Here is a 20,870-nt window from a genome sequence, read left to right as displayed (position 1 = left end):
CATGTTGAGACAGAAGGTCTGGTTCCCCCAACTAGATGCGCTTTTGGGGGAGGTCTTGAAAGAGTGTCCGACCTGTTGCCTCATTACACCCAACAGACATCCAGAGCGTTATCGGATGTCTGCGTTACCGGAGGGGGTGTGGGAAGCAGTGGCGGCTGACTTCTTTGGTCTCATCGAAGGGAGAAAATACATCCTAGCCATAATGGACAAGTACCCCAGCTATTTAGAGGCGCAGAGAGTCTCCACGGCAGCTCACTATGTCATCCGAGTCCTGGACCACATTTTCACAGCATATGGCATTTCCCAAAAAGTGAAGACAGATAATGTATCTCCATACGCTGGCCAAGACTTTGAGCGCTTCAGTGAATACATGGGGTTTCATCACCAGAAGATCATGCTGTTATGGCCTCAAGCAAACGGCATGATTGAGCGTTTCATGGCAAACCTCAAACAAGTGCTACAGGTGGCCCAGTAAACTGGACAACCCTACGAGCATGTCTTTCATCAACTGCTCAGGGACTATTGGAGCACTGCACACAGCTCCACAGGAAAAGCCCAGCAGAGGTCCTGTTTGGGAGAAATGTTCGGTCCCGGCTGCCACAGCATGGCCCCCAAGACACCATGCGACCTGAGGATAGTGAAATGAGAGATCACGACCAGAACGCCAAGCAGAGAATAAAGGACTATGCAGACATTCGCAGGAAAGCCAAGGACTGCATGCTAGAAGTTGAAGAGGTAGTGACGATGAAGCAGCCACAAACCCACAAACACATGGCAATGTTCAAGGATGATCTCCTAGTGATTACTGCATGAAAGGGTTCAATGGTTACGGCCCAGGGCGACCGTGGGTCCACCACCTGCAACTCCTCACATTTCAAACGGTTTCCACTAGCCACCCCACGGCGGGCAAGGGGAAGAGGGGACATGTCTGATGAACACCATGAGGACGATTCATATCATGGAGACCGAGAAGACTCTGACACCTCTGGTGTGGAATACACTGGGGAGCCGGCAGGAAGAATGGTGCGAGAGACAGAGAACTCGAGACCCCAGAGAGCAAGAAACAAACTGCAATGTCTCATTGAAGAAATGGTCTGAGGCGCACCATCCCAGGCACATGTTGCACCCCCTTTGGGGTAATTGTTTAATTTGCGGGGATGTCCCATTGACAGTTGGGTTCTGGGGCATGGGGCGGGGTAACAGGGGAACTGATGAAGGCTAAGCATGGGCAAGGCAGTGGCATGTAGGAGGTGTATGAATAAAGATGTGTTGCGTTTGACACCTGCCTCCCGTGTCTTTGTACTGTGCAGTGCCGGCACCAGGGCAGGAGGTCCCTCACCCCGGGCCCAACACAATGGCCTGCATGTGATGATGCCATGAGCGAGGCAATGGACAAGTCAGCCTGCGCTGCACGACACACACCTGATCAACATTATGTATGGAAAATGGTGCAGACCATAACAACGTGTAAGAACGGGTTATTTTGTATAGTGCAGAATTATGTATTGTCAGCTGGAAAATGTCCCGACAGTTTTCAGATATAAGCCAGCCACATGGTGGTTGGTATATGTGAATTTAGTATGTAATACGTTTTCAGGAACTGCTAAGAACCAGCCTAAATACCAATACCAGTAATTGTCACATAGAACAGACTTCAGACACTTACGTGGGCAACTACCACCAAGTAGGTAAGATACCACCTGTCCAGTGACAGATGCACCCTGGTGGATCCACCCTGGTGCACAAGGCATCCTAGTTCGAGAGAAGTGTGAGAGAATTCCTAGACTTCACTGTGAATGATCCTATGGTTAAGAGACCATAGTAACTACATTGAAAAATGTAATCTCCATAAAAGAAGCACTTGACTTCTGAAGTGAATTCATTTTCATAATCAATGACTCAGGCCATGTTCTTTCACTTTAAGTATCCTGGTTCTTCCCTTATCTGCTCAAGGCTCACCCCCTTCACTCACCTGGTCTCTATCTCTTTCCCCTCCACCTGTCTTTCTAGTCTCTACTCATTGGCTCTCATTTCCTCACTACCGTAAATGCCTCTTTTTTGCAACTTTTCCAATACACCTCTAGCAACTCTGTCCTTGTCTCACCTCTAGCCCTTCCAATCTGCTGATTATCCCCTATTCCGCCCTATTGCATCTTTCCCTTTGAATTATCCCATTCACTCTCACCTTCATGGCTGTCCTACTCTCACTTTTATCTATCTCTATCTATGGTTCCACGCCACTCATAGCTCAGGGTCTTTCTCCCTCTGCAACCTCAATCCTTGTTTTGTTATCAACTTTATCTTTACCAATTCCACTCTGGCACCAATGCCAGACTCGCGTCTATATCCTTTCATCTAAATAAGTTTCCCCATGTTAATTTTCATCAATAAAATTACATTGTGGCCTTTCATCGTTTTGTTAATATATAGGGGGTGTCACCCCATAGTCCACAATACCCCCAGCCCTATGCTGCCTTTCTTAATACATATGCATGCCTTGTCATCACCACCATGCAATGCTGTCAAAGTCAATTTCCACAAGGTAATTTATTTTGATGAAAGATGGCATATGTCAGACTATCACCTACATTCCTCCCAGTATCACACCTCCAACTCTCCTTGTTTCTTCCCTTCTTCTATCCTCTCATTCTCTCATGATATTCTCTTATTATCCCTATAATCTCCATCAGTTTGGTTTCCTCTCAACTACATCAAGTCTTCTTCCTCTTTTTCCTTCTACTATTTTGCTCTCATCTGTCAACCCAGCTCTCTCAGAGTCCTGGTGGCCTCTGGGCTCTGTGGGTTTTCCGGCGTGTGCCTCTCTGCTCCAGGAGCCGCCGCCATAGGTTGTTACCGTGGCAAGACCCAGTGGTCGGGTCTCTCCTCCGTTCCGTTCTGCCCTCAGAAACACCACTCAGTTCCTCGGGTGTCCTGGCTGGTGTATGCTGATCTCCCCAGTAGTTGGGGGACTGGTTGCTCCGCCTTCGCCTCCCGGGAGTGACGGGCTGCGATCCTCCATGCCACACAGAGGAGGAGCCGTTATGCCCGGGGCTCCCCCGGTGTGGTGAGCCGATCTGCAGCCTCCCTGCTGGCTCCCTCGATGTCCGGGAGTCGGGTAAGGCTCTTGCCAATTCCGCTTTGATGTTGCCCGCAAGGCAGTCTAGGCCATCTGGGGTGCTAGGTGCAGCTGAAGTCCCTGTCACAGGATCAGAGGCGCCTCTCCCTGCACTCCGCGCTACTGCGCACACAAAGGTGTCCTCTGTCGTTCTCAGCCCAGTTTAGGTTTAGGAACCTCAAGTCTCGCCAACAGGTGCCCAGTGTCTCAAATTTTCATAATCTGCACTTTGAGGTTGGCTTCAGAGTTGATGTGCGGCCGGATCTTGTACGGATGTTTCGGCTCGCGGCCATGTTGATTGGGCTCTCTAGTACCACCTCCAGGGTGTATTTTATTAAAATTTGAAATTAACAAAGATCACTTCGCAGTGTGTGCTGAAAACTGTACTCTATACATTAATTGGGTAATCCTTGTTGTCCAGCTGACCACGACTTCTTAAGGAAGAGGGGTGTCTTTGTTTTTTAATCAGTCCAACCTTTTTATCCAGCTTCCCCAAAACAGGTATTTCTGCAAGGGGAGTCTGAAATCCAAAATTCCCCAAAGCATTCTAAGTTTTCTGTCTGACTTCCCAACATAGACCAAAGCGGGGGGAGTGGTGGGGGGGTCTGAAAAATTAACCGATAAATCACCCTGTGTTTATTTTAAACCATAAGTGTGTGCGAAATCATCATTACCAATCTTGAAATCCTACTTCTATCCTTTTAAGCCTGCAGGAAAATCAAAATCGCACAAAAGTGCCTCCATTATTAATCAATATAATTATTTTGTGAAGTTAAATTTACAGAAAGTGAATAATTGCGATTGTGTCTTTTTAACTCACTTTTGTGATATATTTATGCTGAGAAAAGTTGAGCCACGGATAAAGTGGTTTTTAACATTTTCGTGCTCATTTCTATTACTTTTAATTTAAATAAATACCAATATATTTCCCCTACACTGGCCTGGTTCTTGGCTCATTGTCAGCTCATGGTAGAGGGATCCAAGGGGCATGATATGTGTCTGAGATAGGGCAAAAAAAAAAAGAATCTGTTAAATAGTTTGTTGCATAACCACGTGAGTGGGGAGAGAAGGAACTCCCCGTTTTGAGGGTGGCTTATCGACACTGTTACAACCCTCAGGAAGAGTATGTTATCAAACAAATTTGGACTTTGGAAAATCGGTCTGAGATTAGGCGCAGAGCCTCTAGGCATCAAGAATTGGGACTCAATCTGAAAGGCATTTGAATTTTCTCAAATAGGACTATTACAGGAATTATGCAAGGTAGAAGAAGTACCTATGAAGTGATTAGAAATAAGCATCTCAAGAACCATTGGGAATTTGTATAGTGAAGACGTTCTAACGCCCTGGTGAAGACCAGTGAGTAAGAGGTTGAAACACTCATTGACGATATTTTCAGGCTGAATGGACATTAAAGAATATCTATATGCATGACATAAAACTATTGTTGTTCGAATTCAACTTTTTTTAGTGTTATAATTGTTCATGTAAAATAGATGAATAGGTACATGGCGCATATGCCAGATACTGTGAACTTTAGTATTATGTCAGAAGAAGCTTCAAAACTGCTAAATAATCTTAAACTGATCGCTACAAATGGATGCAAGTTGTCCCGACCCCTTACAGCTACCATATTCCGAAGGAACAGATAAATACAATTTTAAGGGAGCATTGGTAAAGTTCATAAAAATGTCCCTCTATTTGGACTAACAGCATACCACAAAAGAAAGGGACAAGACTTGATATGATTTATCAAGTGCAACAGGTCACCAGTGTGATCCCTCTAGAAGAAGTACGCTATGCCTATTTAAGCTTCACAAAGGTGGTTTAAAAAAGGCCACCCCAGTGTGGGTCACATTGGTGCAGGCCTGTTTTGTAATTTTGTGTTTATTTTTTTTTGGTCAATTCACATAATTATCTATGGACTGTAACTTTACTGTTTCTACCCCTTTTAGATAGGTGGCACACCACCGCTATCTATGGACATGAGCCTTTATTAGGGATCGTGTAGTTCTTCCAGGGGTATATATAGGTCGTGAACATGATGCAGCAACTCTATATAGCAATCTACGTTTAAGGGTAGCCCAAACTCTGATATCTGGATCCTCCCAATCTATCTATGAGTGCAGCCACTCTGGTACTTAATGCATATTTCCAGTTTTGATTTGATCATCCCTTTTGCTGTATATTGTATAGGCGTTCATAAAACTGTCCCATACTTTGGTCTATAAAGTCTGGTACACCCCTAATTTCTATATGTGGCAGTGCAGAGTATGCACATGGCTAGTCAGAATGTGAGATTCCTTGCACAGCACTAACCATATGTTGCCGCTACCGACTTTTTTAGCATGTCATCCACAAATGTTTGCACGTATGTGCAGTTTTTAATTAACAGAGTTCTAATTCGGTATGTGCCAGGGAAAAAAAAAAGTGTTTCCGCCGTGTTAGGCGAACGTGATAACCACTACACTACGGAAACTGCCATGTTAGCACTGAACAGTTTGACTTACTCTTCACACTCCTCCTTCTGTGATGTATGTTTTGGCCTGTTTTCAGCACTCAAAGCCTCCTTGTATTTGAGTTTCTCTTACTGTTGTTGGATAATTGTGTTGTAGCTTCACCAAAATCCTACCCCCATCAGGATAGTTTCTAAGAAGTTTGTGAAATATGGTGCCAAAGGAAAACTGTTACATGCACCCCTGCCCCAAATGTGTGCACGGCTCCCTTCCATGCCCCAAACTTCTCCCTATGCATAACCACCACATGGCACCACCCAATATCAATGGCCCCTCTTGCTTCAGGCACAAACATGACAGCATGTGTAGCTTCCATATCCACAGGCCCAAAGACGTAGGGTTTGCAAAATCCCCACCCAGATAAATACCTTGTCCCAGCCAGATCTGCGTTTACCCACCATACCCTGCAGTATATTATTAACCTGACCCATACATCTCAACCTCTTCGAGTTGCCCTGGCAAATTAAATCAGATTTAGCCAGAGAGAGTCCACTGAAATCAATGGGCTGGTGGGCGGGCTAGCCATATTTATGAACTGACTCCATAGTAAGTGACACCCCACGAAATGTGTTAATTGAGTGGTAGGCCTCACTTTTCTGTTAGGAATGGATGATGGCCCTCACGTTGATAGTTGGGTTCCCGGGGCACGGAGCGGGATAGGGTGGGGGGCGGCGGGAAAAGGGGAAGTGACAAGGCTAAGCACGGGCAAGGCAGTTGCAGGTAGGAGGTGTATGAATAACAACATGTTGCGTGTGACACCTGCCTCCTGTGTCTTTGTACTGCCCAGTGCTGGCCCTGGGGTAGAAGGTCCCTCACCCCGGGTCCACCCAGTGGCAACGAAGGAGAGACATCCTATGCGTGGGAGGCTACAGCGCCGGGAAGGCGAAGCGCATGGCAACGGAGGCCCAGGAGAGGGAGGACTACTGGTGGCCGTGGCAGTGAGGGCGTTGCCCTGCCTATGTATCGGAAGATGCAGGAGGCTGGATTGTGCCCGGGGGTCCGCAGCAGTGATTGCCAGTAGCAGTGGTGAGTGAGGGAAGGGAGCAGGGAACCAACGGTGCTTGTGCCTCGCTGCAGCTGTTAGAAGAAGCCCCTCCCTCCCACATCTCATAATCCCACGGTGCTGGTACCTCACATAGGTTCCAAGGGTGAAAGTGAGTGTGAGTTCTGTCCCGTCATCCGAGAAGCGGAGACCGACCGGAACCTTCTGTAGTGAATCGCTACTTCTGATATCTTATTCAAGAAGCCATGCCCAAGGGCATCGACCCCGCTACCCTCGCACAGGAAACAAGAGATGGATCCAGCATGCCTCATCGTCAGTGAAGGACTCAGATCAGGGCGGTGGAGATGGGCCAAAGAAAGAGGTCGCCTTGAATCGGAAGACGTCCATAGAGAAATAGACAGGCTTTTACTGGTGAAGGAGGAACTGGCCTTGTCTGAGGACAACCTACTACTAAAAGGACACAATATGGTGATCCCAGCTTCACTCCGAAGGAAAGTAGTGGAACTAGCACATGAGGGGCACCGAGGAATAGTGTCTACGAAACACATGTTGAGACAGAAGGTCTGGTTCCCCCAACTAGATGCGCTTTTGGGGGAGGTCTTGAAAGAGTGTCCGACCTGTTGCCGCATTACACCCAACAGACATCCAGAGCGTTATCGGATGTCTGCGTTACCGGAGGGGGTGTGGGAAGCAGTGGCGGCTGACTTCTTTGGTCTCATCGAAGGGAGAAAATACATCCTAGCCATAATGGACAAGTACCCCAGCTATTTAGAGGCGCAGAGAGTCTCCACGGCAGCTCACTATGTCATCCGAGCCCTGGACCACATTTTCACAGCATATGGCATTTCCCAAAAAGTGAAGACAGATAATGTATCTCCATACGCTGGCCAAGACTTTGAGCGCTTCAGTGAATACATGGGGTTTCATCACCAGAAGATCATGCTGTTATGGCCTCAAGCAAACGGCATGATTGAGCGTTTCATGGCAAACCTCAAACAAGTGCTACAGGTGGCCCAGTAAACTGGACAACCCTACGAGCATGTCTTCCATCAACTGCTCAGGGACTATTGGAGCACTGCACACAGCTCCACAGGAAAAGCCCAGCAGAGGTCCTGTTTGGGAGAAATGTTCGGTCCCGGCTGCCACAGCATGGCCCCCAAGACACCATGCGACCTGAGGATAGTGAAATGAGAGATCACGACCAGAACGCCAAGCAGAGAATAAAGGACTATGCAGACATTCGCAGGAAAGCCAAGGACTGCATGCTAGAAGTTGAAGAGGTAGTGACGATGAAGCAGCCACAAACCCACAAACACATGGCAATGTTCAAGGATGATCTCCTAGTGATTACTGCACGAAAGGGTTCAATGGTTACGGCCCAGGGCGACCGTGGGTCCACCACCTGCAACTCCTCACATTTCAAACGGTTTCCACTAGCCACCCCACGGCGGGCAAGGGGAAGAGGGGACATGTCTGATGAACACCATGAGGACGATTCATATCATGGAGACCGAGAAGACTCTGACACCTCTGGTGTGGAATACACTGGGGAGCCGGCAGGAAGAATGGTGCGAGAGACAGAGAACTCGAGACCCCAAAGAGCAAGAAACAAACTGCAATGTCTCATTGAAGAAATGGTCTGAGGCGCACCATCCCAGGCACATGTTGCACCCCCTTTGGGGTAATTGTTTAATTTGCGGGGATGTCCCATTGACAGTTGGGTTCTGGGGCATGGGGCGGGGGTAACAGGGGAACTGATGAAGGCTAAGCATGGGCAAGGCAGTGGCATGTAGGAGGTGTATGAATAAAGATGTGTTGCGTTTGACACCTGCCTCCCGTGTCTTTGTACTGTGCAGTGCCGGCACCAGGGCAGGAGGTCCCTCACCCCGGGCCCAACACAATGGCCTGCATGTGATGATGCCATGAGCGAGGCAATGGACAAGTCAGCCTGCGCTGCACGACACACACCTGATCAACATTATGTATGGAAAATGGTGCAGACCATAACAACGTGTAAGAACGGGTTATTTTGTATAGTGCAGAATTATGTATTGTCAGCTGGAAAATGTCCCGACAGTTTTCAGATATAAGCCAGCCACATGGTGGTTGGTATATGTGAATTTAGTATGTAATACGTTTTCAGGAACTGCTAAGAACCAGCCTAAATACCAATACCAGTAATTGTCACATAGAACAGACTTCAGACACTTACGTGGGCAACTACCACCAAGTAGGTAAGATACCACCTGTCCAGTGACAGATGCACCCTGGTGGATCCACCCTGGTGCACAAGGCATCCTAGTTCGAGAGAAGTGTGAGAGAATTCCTAGACTTCACTGTGAATGATCCTATGGTTAAGAGACCATAGTAACTACATTGAAAAATGTAATCTCCATAAAAGAAGCACTTGACTTCTGAAGTGAATTCATTTTCATAATCAATGACTCAGGCCATGTTCTTTCACTTTAAGTATCCTGGTTCTTCCCTTATCTGCTCAAGGCTCACCCCCTTCACTCACCTGGTCTCTATCTCTTTCCCCTCCACCTGTCTTTCTAGTCTCTACTCATTGGCTCTCATTTCCTCACTACCGTAAATGCCTCTTTTTTGCAACTTTTCCAATACACCTCTAGCAACTCTGTCCTTGTCTCACCTCTAGCCCTTCCAATCTGTTGATTATCCCCTATTCCGCCCTATTGCATCTTTCCCTTTGAATTATCCCATTCACTCTCACCTTCATGGCTGTCCTACTCTCACTTTTATCTATCTCTATCTATGGTTCCACGCCACTCATAGCTCAGGGTCTTTCTCCCACTGCAACCTCAATCCTTGTTTTGTTATCAACTTTATCTTTACCAATTCCACTCTGGCACCAATGCCAGACTCGCGTCTATATCCTTTCATCTAAATAAGTTTCCCCATGTTAATTTTCATCAATAAAATTACATTGTGGCCTTTCATCGTTTTGTTAATATATAGGGGGTGTCACCCCATAGTCCACAATACCCCCAGCCCTATGCTGCCTTTCTTAATACATATGCATGCCTTGTCATCACCACCATGCAATGCTGTCAAAGTCAATTTCCACAAGGTAATTTATTTTGATGAAAGATGGCATATGTCAGACTATCACCTACATTCCTCCCAGTATCACACCTCCAACTCTCCTTGTTTCTTCCCTTCTTCTATCCTCTCATTCTCTCATGATATTCTCTTATTATCCCTATAATCTCCATCAGTTTGGTTTCCTCTCAACTACATCAAGTCTTCTTCCTCTTTTTCCTTCTACTATTTTGCTCTCATCTGTCAACCCAGCTCTCTCAGAGTCCTGGTGGCCTCTGGGCTCTGTGGGTTTTCCGGCGTGTGCCTCTCTGCTCCAGGAGCCGCCGCCATAGGTTGTTACCGTGGCAAGACCCAGTGGTCGGGTCTCTCCTCCGTTCCGTTCTGCCCTCAGAAACACCACTCAGTTCCTCGGGTGTCCTGGCTGGTGTATGCTGATCTCCCCAGTAGTTGGGGGACTGGTTGCTCCGCCTTCGCCTCCCGGGAGTGACGGGCTGCGATCCTCCATGCCACACAGAGGAGGAGCCGTTATGCCCGGGGCTCCCCCGGTGTGGTGAGCCGATCTGCAGCCTCCCTGCTGGCTCCCTCGATGTCCGGGAGTCGGGTAAGGCTCTTGCCAATTCCGCTTTGATGTTGCCCGCAAGGCAGTCTAGGCCATCTGGGGTGCTAGGTGCAGCTGAAGTCCCTGTCACAGGATCAGAGGCGCCTCTCCCTGCACTCCGCGCTACTGCGCACACAAAGGTGTCCTCTGTCGTTCTCAGCCCAGTTTAGGTTTAGGAACCTCAAGTCTCGCCAACAGGTGCCCAGTGTCTCAAATTTTCATAATCTGCACTTTGAGGTTGGCTTCAGAGTTGATGTGCGGCCGGATCTTGTACGGATGTTTCGGCTCGCGGCCATGTTGATTGGGCTCTCTAGTACCACCTCCAGGGTGTATTTTATTAAAATTTGAAATTAACAAAGATCACTTCGCAGTGTGTGCTGAAAACTGTACTCTATACATTAATTGGGTAATCCTTGTTGTCCAGCTGACCACGACTTCTTAAGGAAGAGGGGTGTCTTTGTTTTTTAATCAGTCCAACCTTTTTATCCAGCTTCCCCAAAACAGGTATTTCTGCAAGGGGAGTCTGAAATCCAAAATTCCCCAAAGCATTCTAAGTTTTCTGTCTGACTTCCCAACATAGACCAAAGCGGGGGGAGTGGTGGGGGGGTCTGAAAAATTAACCGATAAATCACCCTGTGTTTATTTTAAACCATAAGTGTGTGCGAAATCATCATTACCAATCTTGAAATCCTACTTCTATCCTTTTAAGCCTGCAGGAAAATCAAAATCGCACAAAAGTGCCTCCATTATTAATCAATATAATTATTTTGTGAAGTTAAATTTACAGAAAGTGAATAATTGCGATTGTGTCTTTTTAACTCACTTTTGTGATATATTTATGCTGAGAAAAGTTGAGCCACGGATAAAGTGGTTTTTAACATTTTCGTGCTCATTTCTATTACTTTTAATTTAAATAAATACCAATATATTTCCCCTACACTGGCCTGGTTCTTGGCTCATTGTCAGCTCGTGGTAGAGGGATCCAAGGGGCATGATATGTGTCTGAGATAGGGCAAAAAAAAAAAGAATCTGTTAAATAGTTTGTTGCATAACCACGTGAGTGGGGAGAGAAGGAACTCCCCGTTTTGAGGGTGGCTTATCGACACTGTTACAACCCTCAGGAAGAGTATGTTATCAAACAAATTTGGACTTTGGAAAATCGGTCTGAGATTAGGCGCAGAGCCTCTAGGCATCAAGAATTGGGACTCAATCTGAAAGGCATTTGAATTTTCTCAAATAGGACTATTACAGGAATTATGCAAGGTAGAAGAAGTACCTATGAAGTGATTAGAAATAAGCATCTCAAGAACCATTGGGAATTTGTATAGTGAAGACGTTCTAACGCCCTGGTGAAGACCAGTGAGTAAGAGGTTGAAACACTCATTGACGATATTTTCAGGCTGAATGGACATTAAAGAATATCTATATGCATGACATAAAACTATTGTTGTTCGAATTCAACTTTTTTTAGTGTTATAATTGTTCATGTAAAATAGATGAATAGGTACATGGCGCATATGCCAGATACTGTGAACTTTAGTATTATGTCAGAAGAAGCTTCAAAACTGCTAAATAATCTTAAACTGATCGCTACAAATGGATGCAAGTTGTCCCGACCCCTTACAGCTACCATATTCCGAAGGAACAGATAAATACAATTTTAAGGGAGCATTGGTAAAGTTCATAAAAATGTCCCTCTATTTGGACTAACAGTATACCACAAAAGAAAGGGACAAGACTTGATATGATTTATCAAGTGCAACAAGTCACCAGTGTGATCCCTCTAGAAGAAGTACGCTATGCCTATTTAAGCTTCACAAAGGTGGTTTAAAAAAGGCCACCCCAGTGTGGGTCACATTGGTGCAGGCCTGTTTTGTAATTTTGTGTTTATTTTTTTTTGGTCAATTCACATAATTATCTATGGACTGTAACTTTACTGTTTCTACCCCTTTTAGATAGGTGGCACACCACCGCTATCTATGGACATGAGCCTTTATTAGGGATCGTGTAGTTCTTCCAGGGGTATATATAGGTCGTGAACATGATGCAGCAACTCTATATAGCAATCTACGTTTAAGGGTAGCCCAAACTCTGATATCTGGATCCTCCCAATCTATCTATGAGTGCAGCCACTCTGGTACTTAATGCATATTTCCAGTTTTGATTTGATCATCCCTTTTGCTGTATATTGTATAGGCGTTCATAAAACTGTCCCATACTTTGGTCTATAAAGTCTGGTACACCCCTAATTTCTATATGTGGCAGTGCAGAGTATGCACATGGCTAGTCAGAATGTGAGATTCCTTGCACAGCACTAACCATATGTTGCCGCTACCGACTTTTTTAGCATGTCATCCACAAATGTTTGCACGTATGTGCAGTTTTTAATTAACAGAGTTCTAATTCGGTATGTGCCAGGAAAAAAAAAAGTGTTTCCGCCCGGGGACCTTTCGCGTGTTAGGCGAACGTGATAACCACTACACTACGGAAACTGCCATGTTAGCACTGAACAGTTTGACTTACTCTTCACACTCCTCCTTCTGTGATGTATGTTTTGGCCTGTTTTCAGCACTCAAAGCCTCCTTGTATTTCAGTTTCTCTTACTGTTGTTGGATAATTGTGTTGTAGCTTCACCAAAATCCTACCCCCATCAGGATAGTTTCTAAGAAGTTTGTGAAATATGGTGCCAAAGGAAAACTGTTACATGCACCCCTGCCCCAAATGTGTGCACGGCTCCCTTCCATGCCCCAAACTTCTCCCTATGCATAACCACCACATGGCACCACCCAATATCAATGGCCCCTCTTGCTTCAGGCACAAACATGACAGCATGTGTAGCTTCCATATCCACAGGCCCAAAGACGTAGGGTTTGCAAAATCCCCACCCAGATAAATACCTTGTCCCAGCCAGATCTGCGTTTACCCACCATACCCTGCAGTATATTATTAACCTGACCCATACATCTCAACCTCTTCGAGTTGCCCTGGCAAATTAAATCAGATTTAGCCAGAGAGAGTCCACTGAAATCAATGGGCTGGTGGGCGGGCTAGCCATATTTATGAACTGACTCCATAGTAAGTGACACCCCACGAAATGTGTTAATTGAGTGGTAGGCCTCACTTTTCTGTTAGGAATGGATGATGGCCCTCACGTTGATAGTTGGGTTCCCGGGGCACGGAGCGGGATAGGGTGGGGGGCGGCGGGAAAAGGGGAAGTGACAAGGATAAGCACGGGCAAGGCAGTTGCAGGTAGGAGGTGTATGAATAACAACATGTTGCGTGTGACACCTGCCTCCTGTGTCTTTGTACTGCCCAGTGCTGGCCCTGGGGTAGAAGGTCCCTCACCCCGGGTCCACCCAGTGGCAACGAAGGAGAGACATCCTATGCGTGGGAGGCTACAGCGCCGGGAAGGCGAAGCGCATGGCAACGGAGGCCCAGGAGAGGGAGAACTACTGGTGGCCGTGGCAGTGAGGGCGTTGCCCTGCCTATGTATCGGAAGATGCAGGAGGCTGGATTGTGCCCGGGGGTCCGCAGCAGTGATTGCCAGTAGCAGTGGTGAGTGAGGGAAGGGAGCAGGGAACCAACGGTGCTTGTGCCTCGCTGCAGCTGTTAGAAGAAGCCCCTCCCTCCCACATCTCATAACCCCACGGTGCTGGTACCTCACATAGGTTCCAAGGGTGAAAGTGAGTGTGAGTTCTGTCCCGTCATCCGAGAAGCGGAGACCGACCGGAACCTTCTGTAGTGAATCGCTACTTCTGATATCTTATTCAAGAAGCCATGCCCAAGGGCATCGACCCCGCTACCCTCGCACAGGAAACAAGAGATGGATCCAGCATGCCTCATCGTCAGTGAAGGACTCAGATCAGGGCGGTGGAGATGGGCCAAAGAAAGAGGTCGCTTTGAATCGGAAGACGTCCATAGAGAAATAGACAGGCTTTTACTGGTGAAGGAGGAACTGGCCTTGTCTGAGGACAACCTACTACTAAAAGGACACAATATGGTGATCCCAGCTTCACTCCGAAGGAAAGTAGTGGAACTAGCACATGAGGGGCACCGAGGAATAGTGTCTACGAAACACATGTTGAGACAGAAGGTCTGGTTCCCCCAACTAGATGCGCTTTTGGGGGAGGTCTTGAAAGAGTGTCCGACCTGTTGCCTCATTACACCCAACAGACATCCAGAGCGTTATCGGATGTCTGCGTTACCGGAGGGGGTGTGGGAAGCAGTGGCGGCTGACTTCTTTGGTCTCATCGAAGGGAGAAAATACATCCTAGCCATAATGGACAAGTACCCCAGCTATTTAGAGGCGCAGAGAGTCTCCACGGCAGCTCACTATGTCATCCGAGTCCTGGACCACATTTTCACAGCATATGGCATTTCCCAAAAAGTGAAGACAGATAATGTATCTCCATACGCTGGCCAAGACTTTGAGCGCTTCAGTGAATACATGGGGTTTCATCACCAGAAGATCATGCTGTTATGGCCTCAAGCAAACGGCATGATTGAGCGTTTCATGGCAAACCTCAAACAAGTGCTACAGGTGGCCCAGTAAACTGGACAACCCTACGAGCATGTCTTCCATCAACTGCTCAGGGACTATTGGAGCACTGCACACAGCTCCACAGGAAAAGCCCAGCAGAGGTCCTGTTTGGGAGAAATGTTCGGTCCCGGCTGCCACAGCATGGCCCCCAAGACACCATGCGACCTGAGGATAGTGAAATGAGAGATCACGACCAGAACGCCAAGCAGAGAATAAAGGACTATGCAGACATTCGCAGGAAAGCCAAGGACTGCATGCTAGAAGTTGAAGAGGTAGTGACGATGAAGCAGCCACAAACCCACAAACACATGGCAATGTTCAAGGATGATCTCCTAGTGATTACTGCATGAAAGGGTTCAATGGTTACGGCCCAGGGCGACCGTGGGTCCACCACCTGCAACTCCTCACATTTCAAACGGTTTCCACTAGCCACCCCACGGCGGGCAAGGGGAAGAGGGGACATGTCTGATGAACACCATGAGGACGATTCATATCATGGAGACCGAGAAGACTCTGACACCTCTGGTGTGGAATACACTGGGGAGCCGGCAGGAAGAATGGTGCGAGAGACAGAGAACTCGAGACCCCAGAGAGCAAGAAACAAACTGCAATGTCTCATTGAAGAAATGGTCTGAGGCGCACCATCCCAGGCACATGTTGCACCCCCTTTGGGGTAATTGTTTAATTTGCGGGGATGTCCCATTGACAGTTGGGTTCTGGGGCATGGGGCGGGGGTAACAGGGGAACTGATGAAGGCTAAGCATGGGCAAGGCAGTGGCATGTAGGAGGTGTATGAATAAAGATGTGTTGCGTTTGACACCTGCCTCCCGTGTCTTTGTACTGTGCAGTGCCGGCACCAGGGCAGGAGGTCCCTCACCCCGGGCCCAACACAATGGCCTGCATGTGATGATGCCATGAGCGAGGCAATGGACAAGTCAGCCTGCGCTGCACGACACACACCTGATCAACATTATGTATGGAAAATGGTGCAGACCATAACAACGTGTAAGAACGGGTTATTTTGTATAGTGCAGAATTATGTATTGTCAGCTGGAAAATGTCCCGACAGTTTTCAGATATAAGCCAGCCACATGGTGGTTGGTATATGTGAATTTAGTATGTAATACGTTTTCAGGAACTGCTAAGAACCAGCCTAAATACCAATACCAGTAATTGTCACATAGAACAGACTTCAGACACTTACGTGGGCAACTACCACCAAGTAGGTAAGATACCACCTGTCCAGTGACAGATGCACCCTGGTGGATCCACCCTGGTGCACAAGGCATCCTAGTTCGAGAGAAGTGTGAGAGAATTCCTAGACTTCACTGTGAATGATCCTATGGTTAAGAGACCATAGTAACTACATTGAAAAATGTAATCTCCATAAAAGAAGCACTTGACTTCTGAAGTGAATTCATTTTCATAATCAATGACTCAGGCCATGTTCTTTCACTTTAAGTATCCTGGTTCTTCCCTTATCTGCTCAAGGCTCACCCCCTTCACTCACCTGGTCTCTATCTCTTTCCCCTCCACCTGTCTTTCTAGTCTCTACTCATTGGCTCTCATTTCCTCACTACCGTAAATGCCTCTTTTTTGCAACTTTTCCAATACACCTCTAGCAACTCTGTCCTTGTCTCACCTCTAGCCCTTCCAATATGCTGATTATCCCCTATTCCGCCCTATTGCATCTTTCCCTTTGAATTATCCCATTCACTCTCACCTTCATGGCTGTCCTACTCTCACTTTTATCTATCTCTATCTACGGTTCCACGCCACTCATAGCTCAGGGTCTTTCTCCCACTGCAACCTCAATCCTTGTTTTGTTATCAACTTTATCTTTACCAATTCCACTCTGGCACCAATGCCAGACTCGCGTCTATATCCTTTCATCTAAATAAGTTTCCCCATGTTAATTTTCATCAATAAAATTACATTGTGGCCTTTCATCGTTTTGTTAATATATAGGGGGTGTCACCCCATAGTCCACAATACCCCCAGCCCTATGCTGCCTTTCTTAATACATATGCATGCCTTGTCATCACCACCATGCAATGCTGTCAAAGTCAATTTCCACAAGGTAATTTATTTTGATGAAAGATGGCATATGTCAGACTATCACCTACATTCCTCCCAGTATCACACCTCCAACTCTCCTTGTTTCTTCCCTTCTTCTATCCTCTCATTCTCTCATGATATTCTCTTATTATCCCTATAATCTCCATCAGTTTGGTTTCCTCTCAACTACATCAAGTCTTCTTCCTCTTTTTCCTTCTACTATTTTGCTCTCATCTGTCAACCCAGCTCTCTCAGAGTCCTGGTGGCCTCTGGGCTCTGTGGGTTTTCCGGCGTGTGCCTCTCTGCTCCAGGAGCCGCCGCCATAGGTTGTTACCGTGGCAAGACCCAGTGGTCGGGTCTCTCCTCCGTTCCGTTCTGCCCTCAGAAACACCACTCAGTTCCTCGGGTGTCCTGGCTGGTGTATGCTGATCTCCCCAGTAGTTGGGGGACTGGTTGCTCCGCCTTCGCCTCCCGGGAGTGACGGGCTGCGATCCTCCATGCTACACAGAGGAGGAGCCGTTATGCCCGGGGCTCCCCCGGTGTGGTGAGCCGATCTGCAGCCTCCCTGCTGGCTCCCTCGATGTCCGGGAGTCGGGTAAGGCTCTTGCCAATTCCGCTTTGATGTTGCCCGCAAGGCAGTCTAGGCCATCTGGGGTGCTAGGTGCAGCTGAAGTCCCTGTCACAGGATCAGAGGCGCCTCTCCCTGCACTCCGCGCTACTGCGCACACAAAGGTGTCCTCTGTCGTTCTCAGCCCAGTTTAGGTTTAGGAACCTCAAGTCTCGCCAACAGGTGCCCAGTGTCTCAAATTTTCATAATCTGCACTTTGAGGTTGGCTTCAGAGTTGATGTGCGGCCGGATCTTGTACGGATGTTTCGGCTCGCGGCCATGTTGATTGGGCTCTCTAGTACCACCTCCAGGGTGTATTTTATTAAAATTTGAAATTAACAAAGATCACTTCGCAGTGTGTGCTGAAAACTGTACTCTATACATTAATTGGGTAATCCTTGTTGTCCAGCTGACCACGACTTCTTAAGGAAGAGGGGTGTCTTTGTTTTTTAATCAGTCCAACCTTTTTATCCAGCTTCCCCAAAACAGGTATTTCTGCAAGGGGAGTCTGAAATCCAAAATTCCCCAAAGCATTCTAAGTTTTCTGTCTGACTTCCCAACATAGACCAAAGCGGGGGGAGTGGTGGGGGGGTCTGAAAAATTAACCGATAAATCACCCTGTGTTTATTTTAAACCATAAGTGTGTGCGAAATCATCATTACCAATCTTGAAATCCTACTTCTATCCTTTTAAGCCTGCAGGAAAATCAAAATCGCACAAAAGTGCCTCCATTATTAATCAATATAATTATTTTGTGAAGTTAAATTTACAGAAAGTGAATAATTGCGATTGTGTCTTTTTAACTCACTTTTGTGATATATTTATGCTGAGAAAAGTTGAGCCACGGATAAAGTGGTTTTTAACATTTTCGTGCTCATTTCTATTACTTTTAATTTAAATAAATACCAATATATTTCCCCTACACTGGCCTGGTTCTTGGCTCATTGTCAGCTCATGGTAGAGGGATCCAAGGGGCATGATATGTGTCTGAGATAGGGCAAAAAAAAAAAGAATCTGTTAAATAGTTTGTTGCATAACCACGTGAGTGGGGAGAGAAGGAACTCCCCGTTTTGAGGGTGGCTTATCGACACTGTTACAACCCTCAGGAAGAGTATGTTATCAAACAAATTTGGACTTTGGAAAATCGGTCTGAGATTAGGCGCAGAGCCTCTAGGCATCAAGAATTGGGACTCAATCTGAAAGGCATTTGAATTTTCTCAAATAGGACTATTACAGGAATTATGCAAGGTAGAAGAAGTACCTATGAAGTGATTAGAAATAAGCATCTCAAGAACCATTGGGAATTTGTATAGTGAAGACGTTCTAACGCCCTGGTGAAGACCAGTGAGTAAGAGGTTGAAACACTCATTGACGATATTTTCAGGCTGAATGGACATTAAAGAATATCTATATGCATGACATAAAACTATTGTTGTTCGAATTCAACTTTTTTAGTGTTATAATTGTTCATGTAAAATAGATGAATAGGTACATGGCGCATATGCCAGATACTGTGAACTTTAGTATTATGTCAGAAGAAGCTTCAAAACTGCTAAATAATCTTAAACTGATCGCTACAAATGGATGCAAGTTGTCCCGACCCCTTACAGCTACCATATTCCGAAGGAACAGATAAATACAATTTTAAGGGAGCATTGGTAAAGTTCATAAAAATGTCCCTCTATTTGGACTAACAGTATACCACAAAAGAAAGGGACAAGACTTGATATGATTTATCAAGTGCAACAAGTCACCAGTGTGATCCCTCTAGAAGAAGTACGCTATGCCTATTTAAGCTTCACAAAGGTGGTTTAAAAAAGGCCACCCCAGTGTGGGTCACATTGGTGCAGGCCTGTTTTGTAATTTTGTGTTTATTTTTTTTTGGTCAATTCACATAATTATCTATGGACTGTAACTTTACTGTTTCTACCCCTTTTAGATAGGTGGCACACCACCGCTATCTATGGACATGAGCCTTTATTAGGGATCGTGTAGTTCTTCCAGGGGTATATATAGGTCGTGAACATGATGCAGCAACTCTATATAGCAATCTACGTTTAAGGGTAGCCCAAACTCTGATATCTGGATCCTCCCAATCTATCTATGAGTGCAGCCACTCTGGTACTTAATGCATATTTCCAGTTTTGATTTGATCATCCCTTTTGCTGTATATTGTATAGGCGTTCATAAAACTGTCCCATACTTTGGTCTATAAAGTCTGGTACACCCCTAATTTCTATATGTGGCAGTGCAGAGTATGCACATGGCTAGTCAGAATGTGAGATTCCTTGCACAGCACTAAGCATATGTTGCCGCTACCGACTTTTTTAGCATGTCATCCACAAATGTTTGCACGTATGTGCAGTTTTTAATTAACAGAGTTCTAATTCGGTATGTGCCAGGAAAAAAAAAAAGTGTTTCCGCCCGGTCTCGAACCGGGGACCTTTCGCGTGTTAGGCGAACGTGATAACCACTACACTACGGAAACTGCCATGTTAGCACTGAACAGTTTGACTTACTCTTCACACTCCTCCTTCTGTGATGTATGTTTTGGCCTGTTTTCAGCACTCAAAGCCTCCTTGTATTTCAGTTTCTCTTACTGTTGTTGGATAATTGTGTTGTAGCTTCACCAAAATCCTACCCCCATCAGGATAGTTTCTAAGAAGTTTGTGAAATATGGTGCCAAAGGAAAACTGTTACATGCACCCCTGCCCCAAATGTGTGCACGGCTCCCTTCCATGCCCCAAACTTCTCCCTATGCATAACCACCACATGGCACCACCCAATATCAATGGCCCCTCTTGCTTCAGGCACAAACATGACAGCATGTGTAGCTTCCATATCCACAGGCCCAAAGACGTAGGGTTTGCAAAATCCCCACCCAGATAAATACCTTGTCCCAGCCAGATCTGCGTTTACCCACCATACCCTGCAGTATATTATTAACCTGACCCATACATCTCAACCTCTTCGAGTTGCCCTGGCAAATTAAATCAGATTTAGCCAGAGAGAGTCCACTGAAATCAATGGGCTGGTGGGCGGGCTAGCCATATTTATGAACTGACTCCATAGTAAGTGACACCCCACGAAATGTGTTAATTGAGTGGTAGGCCTCACTTTTCTGTTAGGAATGGATGATGGCCCTCACGTTGATAGTTGGGTTCCCGGGGCACGGAGCGGGATAGGGTGGGGGGCGGCGGGAAAAGGGGAAGTGACAAGGCTAAGCACGGGCAAGGCAGTTGCAGGTAGGAGGTGTATGAATAACAACATGTTGCGTGTGACACCTGCCTCCTGTGTCTTTGTACTGCCCAGTGCTGGCCCTGGGGTAGAAGGTCCCTCACCCCGGGTCCACCCAGTGGCAACGAAGGAGAGACAT

The 20,870-nt window shown here is 46.5% G+C and overlaps 1 non-coding gene across 1 annotated transcript; it reads right to left on the bottom strand.

The window, feature by feature from the left end:
• Window positions 1-19,909: 19,909 nt before the first annotated feature.
• Window positions 19,910-19,982, bottom strand: TRNAV-AAC (transfer RNA valine (anticodon AAC)). Its single transcript has one exon. It is a non-coding gene; the product is annotated as a tRNA-Val (tRNA).
• Window positions 19,983-20,870: the final 888 nt, after the last annotated feature.

Source organism: Ambystoma mexicanum, assembly GCF_040938575.1.
Source record: "Ambystoma mexicanum isolate Mex_15411 chromosome 12 unlocalized genomic scaffold, UKY_AmexF1_1 Mex_chr12_unloc.2, whole genome shotgun sequence".
Lineage (NCBI taxonomy): Eukaryota > Metazoa > Chordata > Amphibia > Caudata > Ambystomatidae > Ambystoma > Ambystoma mexicanum.
The sequence above is the reverse complement of the archived record's forward strand: the minus strand, read 5'-3'. Positions and strand labels throughout refer to the sequence as shown.